General features: G+C 40.0%; 1 long non-coding RNA gene and 2 pseudogenes across 3 annotated transcripts; 1 reads left to right on the forward strand and 2 right to left on the reverse strand.

The window, feature by feature from the left end:
• Positions 1-231: 231 nt before the first annotated feature.
• On the reverse strand, positions 232-858 carry AT4G05355. The gene has a single exon (NR_141863.1). It is a non-coding gene; the product is annotated as an other RNA (long non-coding RNA).
• A 559-nt stretch (positions 859-1,417) lies between these two features.
• On the forward strand, positions 1,418-3,339 carry AT4G08136 (annotated as a pseudogene). Its single transcript has one exon.
• Positions 3,340-7,201: 3,862 nt separating this feature from the next.
• Positions 7,202-11,676, reverse strand: AT4G08138 (annotated as a pseudogene; the record flags this gene model as incomplete). Its single annotated transcript has 1 exon — positions 7,202-11,676.
• Between the last annotated feature and the right edge of the window lie 1,875 nt (positions 11,677-13,551).

Genomic DNA, 13,551 nt, shown 5'->3' on the forward strand with positions numbered 1-13,551 from the left:
AAATAGAGTTAATTATTTACTTTTGTTCCATCAGTCAATTTACACAATTTCATAATCGCAAAGTAATCAAAAAGTATATTTTATTCCATGTTTAGAAGATATGGCACTACCAAATACCGTTCTTTCAAGGATGGACAACTTACTGATTGAACTAATAAGTGAAATCTTAGCAAAAGTTGGTGAATCTTCACATCACGATTTTGGTGATGCAATCATTTCTGCACCTCTGTTTTACAAAGCGTCAAAAACACCAGACGTGTAAAAACAATTACACTTGCATCCAATATCGCCTTTACCAAGGCAAGCCTAGCAACTTTATTCAAATCTTATAGAAGAATGTGCAAAACACGGAAACACAGAAGCACTATACTTCCAAAGTATGATTAAATATTTCTTAAAATTCAACATAAACTCAGGAATGGAGAAGATGCGTAAAACAACAAATTCATCACACAAAGAAGCAACATATATGTATGCAATTATATTGATAGCCAACAGAAACATAGAGGAAAAGGTCCAATAGCTGAAAAAGTTAGAGTGGAATACAAAACCAAATAAAATAAAATTATATAGAAATTGTGTTATAGGAAAAATAGATGGAATTGGCGTGGAACCATTAGAAAGAATCACTGAAGCAATACTTAATGTAGGTATTCGACCCAATAATAAAAACAACAATATTTTAAAAATAGATACTATCACATATAGTTTACTTACCAAAAAAAACAACCAACATTAATATTAATACTTAGAAAAGTATAATCACAAATTATACTAAACAACCCACGCGTCAATTTTAATACTTAAAAAATATAATCACAAATTATACATAACAACTCACACGTCGCGTGGGCTAACAACTAATATAAGAAGTATAAGAAGTTATGAAAACAAATAAACCAATATAATGGGAAATCATTAAAAACAGTATAAATATTTGATATCCTAACGGGGTATAAAATTTTCTGGACATGATCTTATCTCCTTTTTTGTTTCTATGAATATATATTCTCTTTGAGGCTCTTCAAATATTTTTTAATTAGTTTTCATAAAATTATAATAAGAATAGTTGTTGGGAGAAAAAATTAAAAAACTGTATGATTCTCTCTGATTTTTTTTGTTTGAAAATGAAAAAGAGGAATAATTCTTAGAATACTTTTCTAACTTATTTTCTTTCAAATAAAATCATCGTCAAAAGCATATACCTTGCATTTCACATCGATCCCGTCGTAAAAATTATCATTTACAAAGCAGAATCTATTAGAATTTTCTAAACACGAAATGGGGTTGAATCACTTAGCACTTGTATGCTTTGTGGTTGCATTATTAAGCATTTTTGTCGTTAGCCAAGCTGGAGTCACAGTGCCTATGTCCGAGTATCGGAACCATCTGAAGAAATGCCACTCAAAACATTTTCCCCTCCTACCACTATAACGCTCCAGAGCAAGTGATTCCAGTTTTTCTTTATAAAATCACGTTTACATATTATTTGTTTCTTTCATCACTTGGAGCTTTCATTCTTGGTTCTTTCTCATGTTCACATAATGTAAGGAGATCATGATGGTCAAGGTGTGATCATCTCGTGGGTAACGCCATTAAATAAATATTGTTCTAATGTCATTACATATTGAATTGCCAGTAGTGATTGTAGTGATAATAAGAATGTTATAGCGACAACTTTGTCCTATAGATACTTTGATTACACATATGGTTATCTTCATCATGCCACAATAAAAGGGCTTGAGTTATTATAAATTTATTTGACTATATCCCAAGTAATATATATATATATATGTATATATATATAAATTTGTAAGTAAAGTAACCTCTCTTTTTCCTTCTAAGTAAAAAACTAAATATTTCCATAAAGTTGGAACTGGTAGCTCCACTAGACAATTCAACTTCATGACTCCTCCAAAAGTTGGTCCAGATGTTTCCTACACATTTGGTGTTATAGGTATATAGTCCACAGATTCATAGTTTCAACAGAGTCATGTTAGGGATTTTAAGGATTTATGTTGAAAATTAAATATAATTTAATTATTTTAAGATTAAAAAATTACAAAGATTTTCTAAGAGTTATTAAGAGATATTAAAGACTCGTCTTCAATAAGTGCTTTAATGTTTCTCGTTCTACTACTCCAATTTATTCCAGGACTGCATATATTTCTAAACTTGTAAAAATCAATATGAACGTTATTACTTCACGATTATACTATTATGTATTAACAAATATGACTTGCTATATTTGATATATTAGAGGTCGTAGAAGAGTGTTTTTTATTTTAGTGAATAGGCTTTGAGTTTCAAGTTTCAACTATGATTTAAATGTTTTGAACCTAATATCAGTAACCTTAACTTTTTTTTTAGGTGATCTTGGACAAATCTATGTCTCTAAACCATAAATTGTACAACTACATGTCGAATCCAAAAGGCCTAGTGGTGCTTTTTGGTGGAGATTTGTCTTATGTTGATGACCATCCTAACCAAGACCAAATAAAATGGTAATCACGGCAGGTTTGTGGAACCAAGCGCCGAGCATCAGCCTTGGATTTGGGCTGCAGGGAACCACGAGTTGCATTACGCTTAGAGCATAGTAAGATCCACTCTGTATATTTATTTTCAAACTTTTTTAGGTTTAGTGTTAAAACATTAAATCCGCTTGTAGGGGGAGACTCAACCCTTCAAGTCGTACAAGAACCGCTACCACGTTCCTTACAGAGCCTCATAGAGTACATCTCCACTTTGGTACTCAATCAAACAAGCCTCGACTTGCATCATCGTACTCTCCTCTTACTCAGCTTATGGTACGATCTAAGACTCACACTTTATTATATTTTACTCTATATTACAATGTTAATGTTTTTCTTTTGTGACACTTTACCATAGACAAATACACACCGTAGAACTCCTGGCTCTTGGATGAGCTCGAGAAAGTTAACCGATCAGAGACTTCGTGGCTGATTGTTCTGGTTCACGTTCCATGGTACAACAACAACAATTATTACTATATGGAAGGTGAGAGCATGAGAGTTAAGTTCGAGCCATGGTTCATCAAAAACAAAGTCGATATGATCTTTGCTGGTCATGTTAATGCCTACGAGCGATCAGAGCGTGTGTCCAACATTCAGTACAATATCACTGATGGAATGAGTACTCCAATGAAAGATCAAAATGCTCTGGTTACATCATCATTGGAGATGGAGGCAACATAGAAGGAATCGCCAACATGTCATAAAAACCCTTATATAGTGACTTTGATTTAAGCTTGAAGCTGTTATTGCAGATCCAATTTGGTTCAAGAACATATACTACTTGCTGGAGGAGGAGACAACTTAGGATCGAATTTATTTAGTTTCTCTTAAGAATTTTAGTTTCTCTTTATAATAATAAGACTAGTTTTTTTATATACTTAGGATGGGTTTCGGGATTGGAGGGATTACCCTGGTGTTATCGGATATGTGGTGAATCAAGGATTTCAAGGTAATTAGTTATGCTTCAAACTGCAAGTATTTTATCATTTAATTATTATGTCTATTTTAACCATAAAATCATTGTATATCAATTTTTTCCATTGATAACAAAACCAAAGAATATCATCAATTAAAAGGATTTTCAATTTACTTCAATATTTCCATTATTCATACCAAACTCAAAAGCTTTATTCTTTACCATTTATGAAAAAGAAAATAAACCATTTAATCTACATAGTACACACTAAACATTATTTTTAGTTGACTAATTGTAATGATATTGTTATTGATATTGGGTACTAATGTATTGTTAATTAATAAACGATGTCACAAACTGTTATAATATTGATATTGATATTGGCTAAACATTGTTTTTAGTAAACTAATCATAATGATATTGATATTGATATTGGGTACTGAGGTATTGTTAACTAATAAATGATGTCACAAACTTTTATAAAGCTTTTCATGTGGTCATATTTTGTTTTCTGACTCATGTGATCATTTGATATATTGTTATCAAGCTTTTCTTGATTTCCATTATTTTTGTTCATGTACTGTCGCTACATGTTGGGTTGTGTCTGTTGTTAGAACCGTAAAAGCTTTATATAATAGTGGAGGTGCAATTCAATTACAAGTAGAATTGTTCATCTAATACATTGTCAACACTATGGGGAATATACCTAAAACATCAACAATCTTTGGTTTAAATAAATATGTTTGGTTTTAATCTAAGTATATCTAAATAAACACCAAAACCTCCCAAAAGTCAAACTGTGTGTATATAAGGGTACAACTTAGAAACTAGGAAAATCTTTATGCAATTTTTTATTAGGGGACCCACGGTATATATGTACCACATATGTTGTATATGTATGATATATGACTTTTTGTGGCGCCATGTGTACCCAAGAAATTAATGACAACACAATATTCTTTGATGTTTAAAAGATTTTTTCAATAAAATTTAAAATATTTTAAAATAATTTTCTCCCATTTCCCCTAAATTTAAATTTGAATTTTAATCTTTATGATTACAAATAAAATATTTTATTTGTTGTTCATTCCTGTTGCAACATAAAACAAAATTAATTGAATGAGAAGAAGGAAAAAGAAAAGAGAAAAGAGGAAATATTAGGAGACGATTTCAGATAAGTATTTCGATTTCTAGGTATATTTTACATTCAATTATTATTTCAATTATAGATATTTGATATTCAATTGACTATTCACGATTTTAAAATTCAAGATCTATATAGTACAAACTGGTTTAACTGTAAAAAAAAATTTCATGAATTTGAAGATCCAAAATTCAGAAAATTATGAGCCACCTCTCGGGAGCTGCGAACTCGTGTAAAAATCTGTTGCCCGACCAAGACTAAAGGTTCTTGGAATTCCAAAGCAGTGTTGGTGTGGCGATGGAATCGTTGAGAAAAAAATTTCGATCAAATCCAAATCCTTACCGTCATTATTACCGGTTTTATTTTTTATGCTTTATACAATTTATGAACGGGTAAAAGCTTATAAACTCTAATAATTTCACAAATGTAGCTTATGAACATCAACCATGTGTTTAAGTGGGTAGATGGTGCTTTTACGAATGAGATAGAACAGTTGGATTTTCAAGTCAATGTTCTTGAAGAGTGAAACAACCCGACCCATTTTGTTTTTTAAAAAATAATTAAATATTTCCATAAACATCTAATTAAACCAACCAATAGAATAACAATTAAACCGCAAGTCAAAAATACTATTTAATGAATAAATAAATAATTCGACCAACAAAACCAAGAATAACTAACAATTCTAACCGGGTTCCAATAACCAAAAACACCAAAAATAAAACAAACGAGTTCCTAGATCATCCTCTCTTCCTTGCCATGATTCCACGATCACACTTTATCTTTACCTGCATCAACAACACAATGAGATGCGTAAGTATTATCATAAATACTTAGTGAGGCGATCCTCCCATCTACGAGCTATACACACAAGCAAATAAAAAGGTATAATCACGAATACAATACAAACAAACCAGTCATTGAACAATTCACCCAAAACACATTCACCACACCTACATATCATCACACAAAACAAATCACACAACCCTATCGCTCAGATAAGCTCATGGTCACGCACTCACCTTAACAAATTGATTCTAATAGCAATTAAACCCAGGAAAGACTCTCCTTGCGTCTGAAACAGTCCAGAAACATCCTACAAAAAGTCCACAACCAAAAGCAACCTTGAAGCAAACTGGACAGGAAAAACCAGAAACAAGCAGTCTCAAAGACGAAACCCTCAAATACAAACTAACCGTTAACTATTCAATCGCTCCGGTGAAATCCTAGATGCAGACGTCACAATGCTGCCCACAAAATCTCGTGCCGATCGGAAAACAGACGAGACCACGATCTCAGTTTCAATCTCTGCTGGTCCCAATTCGCGTCTGAGAAAACGTGTCTCACGAAACTGCCAATAACTCAACCAATTTTAATCCAAATCCAATTCTGTAAATTAGAGAATAACGATAACGGATTTGGGAATAACTCTACCAAATTTCTTTACCTTTTACCACGATTTGATATGACGAAACTGATTTCTCCCAAACCCTAACGATTCTGCTCCTTCTCCTTTTCTCTCTTTTTCTCCTTTATAAACTGAAAAGTGGCTAACCAAAGCCCTAATTTCGAGTTTCCTTCTTTTATAGGCATACTCTAGAGTTTCCAATTAACCCAACCAATTAAACCGGATGATTTAAAAACAAACTCTAACTGATTTTCCGGTTCACGGGCGTTACAATTCTCCCCCACTAACATAGATTCGTCCTCGAATCTAGCTTCACCCTTCCACTCCGAGGAACTCCGTGCAACCATCACTACAGTCCGCACTCCCTCCAACCAGACCCCTTCTAGGTCTCTCTATCCAGTCGATATACTCACGATTTACTAGTCATTGTTGCTCACAACTCACTCTCCACTCTCAGACCGCAATCTTCGAGCATAAACCGTCACTCTCAGGCCTCGGCCTACGGTATCTCGGGTATCGCACATATTATCTTCCCCACTCAAAGTCAAACCCTGAGTTGTGTAGGCTCCCTCTCAGCCACAAAGTCATCGAGTTACGACACTTGGAGAAAATAATACCACAAAACTCGCTCTCGGGTCGTCACCCTAAAGCGTGCTCTCGGATCGTCACCCGAAGCCACCGTACCCCTCGTACTTTAAAGACACCATGTCCCTCAAGTTACCGGTACCTCAGGAGCATACCCCGCTCCTCACGAGTCGTTGGGACCTTCATATCCCTCGAGCAACAATACTAAACGCTTTCGAGCATATCTCCAGACTCTCTCATGGATTCGCGTAAGACACCTCTATGCCTCACCATCCATCATATCCCCTCGAGAATATCCTTATGACCAACTCCCGGCCATCTCGTAAACACACGTTTCTCTTAGGTTGTTTACTCAAACTTTCCAAAAATAGACAAGTCCTTTCTAGGAAACTTTCCATTTTTGGAAACCGCACAACACATTCTTAAATAAGACAACTCAAGTCAAATCCAAGAAAAAAAATACTCATCTTATTAATCATCAACTGTTATGATCGTTACAACTCCAACGAAAATACAAATGAAAGAGAAATAAGAACAACAACTCAAAAGCTCAAAAACTCAACAACACTGAAACTGGAAACCAAGGAAAGGCAAACTCATGCAGTAACCTGCTTCTCGAACCACTTCTTGAACCTTGCCTTCATCCTCGCCTCTGGCTCCCAAGTCTCCTCTGTCACACCATCGCAGTCCCACAGGACTTTGATCAAAGGAATCTTCTTCCGCCGAAGTTCCTTGATCCTCCTCTCGAGAACCCTCACTGGTCTCGCCTCCAAAGTCATGTTGGGCTGAAGATCCTCTGGAATCTTAGCCAACACCTCATCATCCTTGTGAAGACACTTCCTCAGCATCGACACATGAAAGACCTTGTGAAACGCACGCATAACATCAGACAACTCTAACCTGTATACCTCAGACTCAACTTAGTCTCTGAGATAGACCTGTTCGGACCTCGCAACATGGCCATCTTAAGATACACCCTGTCCCCAACCTCAAACTCAAGCTCTCTCCTCCTCTTGTCAGCATAACTCCGTTGTCGATCCTGAGCTTCCTTCATGTTCAGCTTAAGAACCCGGATCCTCTCCGTGTTCTCCTGAACATAATCTGCACCATATATGCTCCTCTCCCCCACTTGGGTCCAGCATAACGGTGTCCTACCTGGCCTACCGTACAACGCCTCAAAAGGAGCCATCCCAATACTCGCCTGATAGCTATTGTTATAAGCAAACTCTACCAGACTCAAGTGATCCGCCCAATGACCTCCCCAATCCAAGACACACATCCGCAACATATCCTCAAGCGTCTGAATAGTCCTCTCAGATTGCCCATCTGTCTGTGGATGATAAGTCGTGCTCATCTGCACCTTAGTACCCATCTCTGCCTGAAAGGCTCTCCAAAATGCAGAAGTAAACTTGGAATCCCTGTCTGACACAATACTCACAGGTACTCCATGCAACTTCACGATCTCGCTCACATATTTCTTAGCCAACACCGCCGCTCCATCGGTTTTTCTGATGGCCAGAAAATGTGCTGACTTAGTCAGACGGTCCACGATCACCCAAATAGCATCTTTGATTCGCGACACAGGCAACCCAACCACAAAATCCATCGTGATAAAATCCCACTTCCACTCAGGAATGGGTAAACTCTGCAACATGCCACCTGGCACCTGATGCTCAGCCTTAACTAACTGGCAAACATCGCACTCTGCAACCCAATTAGCTACATCCCTCTTCATCCCGACCCACTGATAGTACCGCTTGAGGTCTCGGTACATCTTAGTCGCTCCTGGATGAATGGAAAACATGCTCGCATGAGCCTCACTCAAGATCTCCCGTCGCAACTCCTCATCCTTAGGCACACAAACTCGCCCATGCACAAGGATAGTCCCATTAGCTGCAAACTGATACTCAGAGACCTCTGCCTTAGAAGCCGCAATCAACCCCTCATCCTTCTCCTGAGCCAACCGAACTCTAGTCAGAAGATCTGCTCGATCCGCAGCTTCCAATCCCAATGGCTCTCGTGCCACAGCACACAACCGCAAAGCACCAATCTCACTCACCAAGGCCTCAACACTCTGCCCTGGACCCGCACCCACGCGCTTACGGCTCAACGCGTCTGCAACCACATTAGCCTTACTGGGATGGTAAGCTATCTCCAGATCATAATCAGCCACCAATTCCATCCATCGCCTCTGCCTCAGGTTCAGCTCTGGCTGAGTGAAGATATACTTCAAACTCTTATGATCCGTGAACACCTGCACTTTCCCGCCATAAAGATAAGGCCTCCGAATTTTCAAGGCAAAGATTACTGCAGCCATCTCCAAATCGTGAGTAGGATAGTTGCCCTCATGCTTTCTCAACTGCCGTGATGCATAAGCAATAACCTTTCCACGCTGCATCAGAACACAACTCAACCAACTCTCGAGGCATCAGTATACACCATGTAAGGCTCTCCATGCTCTGGCAATGCTAACACTGGTGTACTCGTCAACATCTCTTTCAGGCTCACGAAACCCTCCTCGCACTCCGGTGACCACACAAAAGGAACATCCTTCCGTGTCAGCTTAGTCATCGGCTGTGCCATACTCGCAAACCCCTTGACGAACCTCCTGTAATACCCTGCCAACCCAAGAAAACTCCTGATCTCAGTGGCATTCGTCGGTCTAGGCCAATCTCTGATAGCCTCAATCTTCTCTGGATCCACTGAAACTCCCTCTGCAGAAACAATGTGACCCAGAAAACCTATCTTTCTCTGCCAGAAACTATACTTACTCAACTTAGAGAACAATTTCTGCTCCCGCAACTTCTCCATCACTCTCCTCAGATGTACCTCATGCTCCTCAGGACTCTTAGAATACACCAGAATGTCATCAATAAAGATGATCACAAACTCATCCAAAAACTCCTGGAACACGTTGTTCATCAACCTCATGAACGCTGCAGGTGCATTAGTCAACCTGAAAGGCATCACCACGAACTCAAAATGTCCATATCTCGTCCTGAAAGCAGTCTTGCGAACATCTGCCTCCGCTATCGGGATCTGGTGATAACCTGACGTCAAATCGATTTTGGAGAAACAAGTAGCACCCCTCAACTGATCCAACAACTCATTGATCCTTGGCAAAGGGTACTTGTTCTTCACAGTGACCCGGTTCAACTCCCGGTTGTCAATACATAAGCAGAAACTCCCGTCCTTCTTCTTCACAAATAACACCGGCGCTCCCCAAAGTGAAGTACTAGGACGAATGAATCCCTTACCCAACAAATCCTCTAGGTACTTCTTTAGCTCTGCCATCTCTGCTGGAGCCATCCTGTAGGGTGCCTTAGACAACGGCGCTGTCCCTGGTTCCAACTCAATCGTGAAAGGATCAGACCGTGATGGTGGTAATCCCTGCAACGATTGAAACACATCCTCGAAGTCCTGAATAACCCGAATGTCGCTCACTGCTACCTGCCCCACAGACTCCGGCATAGATATCGTCACCAGGTAAGCCTCGCATCCCTTCTCGATCATTTTCTCTGCCTGCACTGCTGAGATGACGAGACTCCCTGAGGTAGGTCTCACTCCCTGATAAACCAACCTTCCCTCTGGCCGCTCAAAAGAAACTCTCCCACGGTGGCAATGAAGATGTACTCTGTAATGATCCAACCAATCCATTCCCAGAATAACATCATACAACTCTACAGGGCTGATAATCAAATCTGCTGGCATTGACTCCCCTACAATCTGAATATCCACACCCTTCGCTCTCCCCAGAACCGCTAGAAACTGCCCTCCAGCAACCTTGACGGCTCCAAGCTGCTCACCAGGATCCCCACGGATGTTGCCGCGCGAGGCACTCTCCGGGGTAATGAAAAAATACGATGCTCCAGAGTCAAACAACACATGGGCCTCTACACCGCCCACTAATAAGGTCCCTACACAAACCTCATGTGCTAAGAACCCTAACATTCATCACAAAATAATGATATCCAAAACAACAGAAATATTTCACAAAGTCTGAGTCTCAGAAATCATACCAGTAATCGCTCTGTTGCTAGTACCGCCTATCTCACGCATAGTGTAACCCTGCGGTGCCGCTGCAATATGTGCCAACTGCTGCACTCCCTGCTGCACCTGCGCTCCGTGCTGCACCGCCGGCTGTACCACTGCCACTGCCATCCGCTGCACCTTAGGACAATTCGGCATGAGATGTCCCCTCTCCCTGCAGTGGTAGCACTCCCTCGTCTCAGCTCGCTGCGTGCAATCCACCACCTTGTGGTCAAGGCTCCCACAAGAAAAACATCCTGCACGACCACCCTGTCCAGCTCTGGAAGGATGATCCCACTTCCTCTTCTGCCCCTGCGCAGGCTTGCTGCCCTTGCTAGGTGCCACCTGCTGCTGAGTCTTCTTCGGTTGTACCGCTGGACTCACTCCCCCCTCCTACCTCTGAAGGTCCTCCTTCACCCTGTATCAGCTCAAGAAAATGCGCCTCCATACGGTCGAGCGCCTCCTGCGGAAAGTACTTGGCATTAAACTAAGCCACGAAATCTGCCCAAGACATATCCGCCTGCCTCCTCCTGGCAGTCACACTCCGCCACCACAAATGTGCATCCCCCTCTAGAAAATGCACTGCTAGATCTACCCGATACTCCGCCGAGCATCTGCTTGAACCGAAGTTCCGCTCAACCCGCGACCTCCAATTGTCGGCCTCCTCAGGACTAGTACCACCAGAAAAATAACCGGTGCCAATCCTCTGCAACTGCTCCATCATCCCCAAATAAGATGGAACCTTCTCAGCAACCGCAGCCCGCTGCTGCACCTCCGCCGCTCGTGGCGCAACTGGAGCCTCCACTGGTACCAAACCTGGTAACCGCTCCAACAACTGCCTCACAAGGCCCGCCAAACCAACCTTTGGAACCTGGGCTCCTCCGGCTGCGGCACACATCACTCCTGGGCCCTCAGCACCAACGGCATGCACACCGGTACCGACACCACCAGCCCCCACTCCGGTTGCACCAGCTATATCGGCACCAAGACCGTTCCTAACCCCGGGCTCCACAAACTCAGGTTGCGAACCCACTCTGCTCAACTGTGGCACTGTGGCCATCACTCTCGCCGGTACCCTCGAGGACTCGTCCCCTACCGCGACCACGACCGCGACCACGACCACGAACTCCAGCTCCTCTAACCATCTGCGCTACTCAAAAACAAATGGCTAAGAAACTAAAACAAACGAATATATCACAAACAACTTACCGTGGAATCTCATTTAAGGCTTGGAGAAGATGATGCTAGAACTCCAACAACACACAATTGACTAAACACTCCATAATCAATCCTCAATATGCTAACACCCTAGCTCATCCCACATCAATCAACAGGAAAATAATTCATCAATTAATTTTTCTACACATCTTAGAACCGTAATCGCTCTGATACCAAATTGAAACAACCCGACCCATTTTTTTTAAAAAAAATAATTAAATATTTCCATAAATATCTAATTAAACCAACCAATAGAATAACAATTAAACCACAAGTCAAAAATACTATTTAATGAATAAATAAATAATTCGACCAACAAAACCAAGAATAACTAACAATCCTAACCGGGTTCCAATAACCAAAAACACCAAAAATAAAACAAACGAGTTCCTAGATCATCCTCTCTTCCTTGCCATGATTCCACGATCACACTTTATCTTTACCTGTATCAACAACACAATGAGATGCGTAAGTATTATCATAAATACTTAGTGAGGCGATCCTCCCATCTACGAGCTATACACACAAGCAAATAAAAAGGTATAATCACGAATACAATACAAACAAACCAGTCATTGAACAATTCATCCAAAACACATTCACCACACCTACATATCATCACACAAAACAAATCACACAACCCTATCGCTCAGATAAGCTCATGGTCACGCACTCACCTTAACAAATTGATTCTAATAGCAATTAAACCCAGGAGAGACTCTCCTTGCGTCTGAAACAGTCCAGAAACGTCCTACAAAAAGTCCACAACCAAAAGCAACCTTGAAGCAAACTGGACAGGAAAAACCAGAAACAAGCAGTCTCAAAGACGAAACCCTCAAATACAAACTAACCGTTAACTATTCAATCTCTCCGGTGAAATCCTAGCTGCAGACGTCACAAAGCTGACCACAAAATCTCGTGCCGATCGGAAAACAGACGAGACCACGATCTCAGTTTCAATCTCCGCTGGTCCTAATTCGCGTCTGAGAAAACGTGTCTCACGAAACTGCGAATAACTCAACCAATTTGAATCCAAATCCAATTCTGTAAATTGGAGAATAACGATAAAGGACTTGGGAATAACTCTGCCAAATTTCGTTACCTTTTACCACGATTTGATATGACGAAACTGATTTCTCCCAAACCCTAACGATTCTGCTCGTTCTCCTTTTCTCTCTTTTTCTCCTTTATAAAACGAAAAGTGGCTAACCAAAGCCCTAATTTCGAGTTTACTTCTTTTATAGGCATACTCTAAGGTTTCCAATTAACCCAATCAATTAAACCGGATGATTTAAAAACAAACTCTAACTGATTTTCCGGTTCACGGGCGTTACAAAGAGGAAGTTAGAATGATGAAGATGGAAATGAACAAAGAGAGGATGGAAAAGAACAAAGAGAGAAGAAATGAAGATGATAATCGTTTTTTCCTATGGTTGTTCAATCACCATGGCAATTGGAATGTTGTGTCTATAGTAGAAAAAAACTTATTTATCGGTTTTAATTTGGTTTATTTTTGTAATAAATCTTTTCATCTTTGATTCGATATGATGAATCTAATTATGAAGACTAAGTGGGTTCGTATTCTTTTCTTATTACGAGAACATATCAATTACAGTATTGTACGTGGTTTTACAAAGCATAAGGAGATATACAAAAACAAAACAATAAGCATGTTCAAAGTGAATGTTTTGTTCGTCATTAGTATAGCCGGATTAAA

This window comes from Arabidopsis thaliana, chromosome 4 (assembly GCF_000001735.4).
Source record: "Arabidopsis thaliana chromosome 4, partial sequence".
Taxonomy (NCBI): domain Eukaryota; kingdom Viridiplantae; phylum Streptophyta; class Magnoliopsida; order Brassicales; family Brassicaceae; genus Arabidopsis; species Arabidopsis thaliana.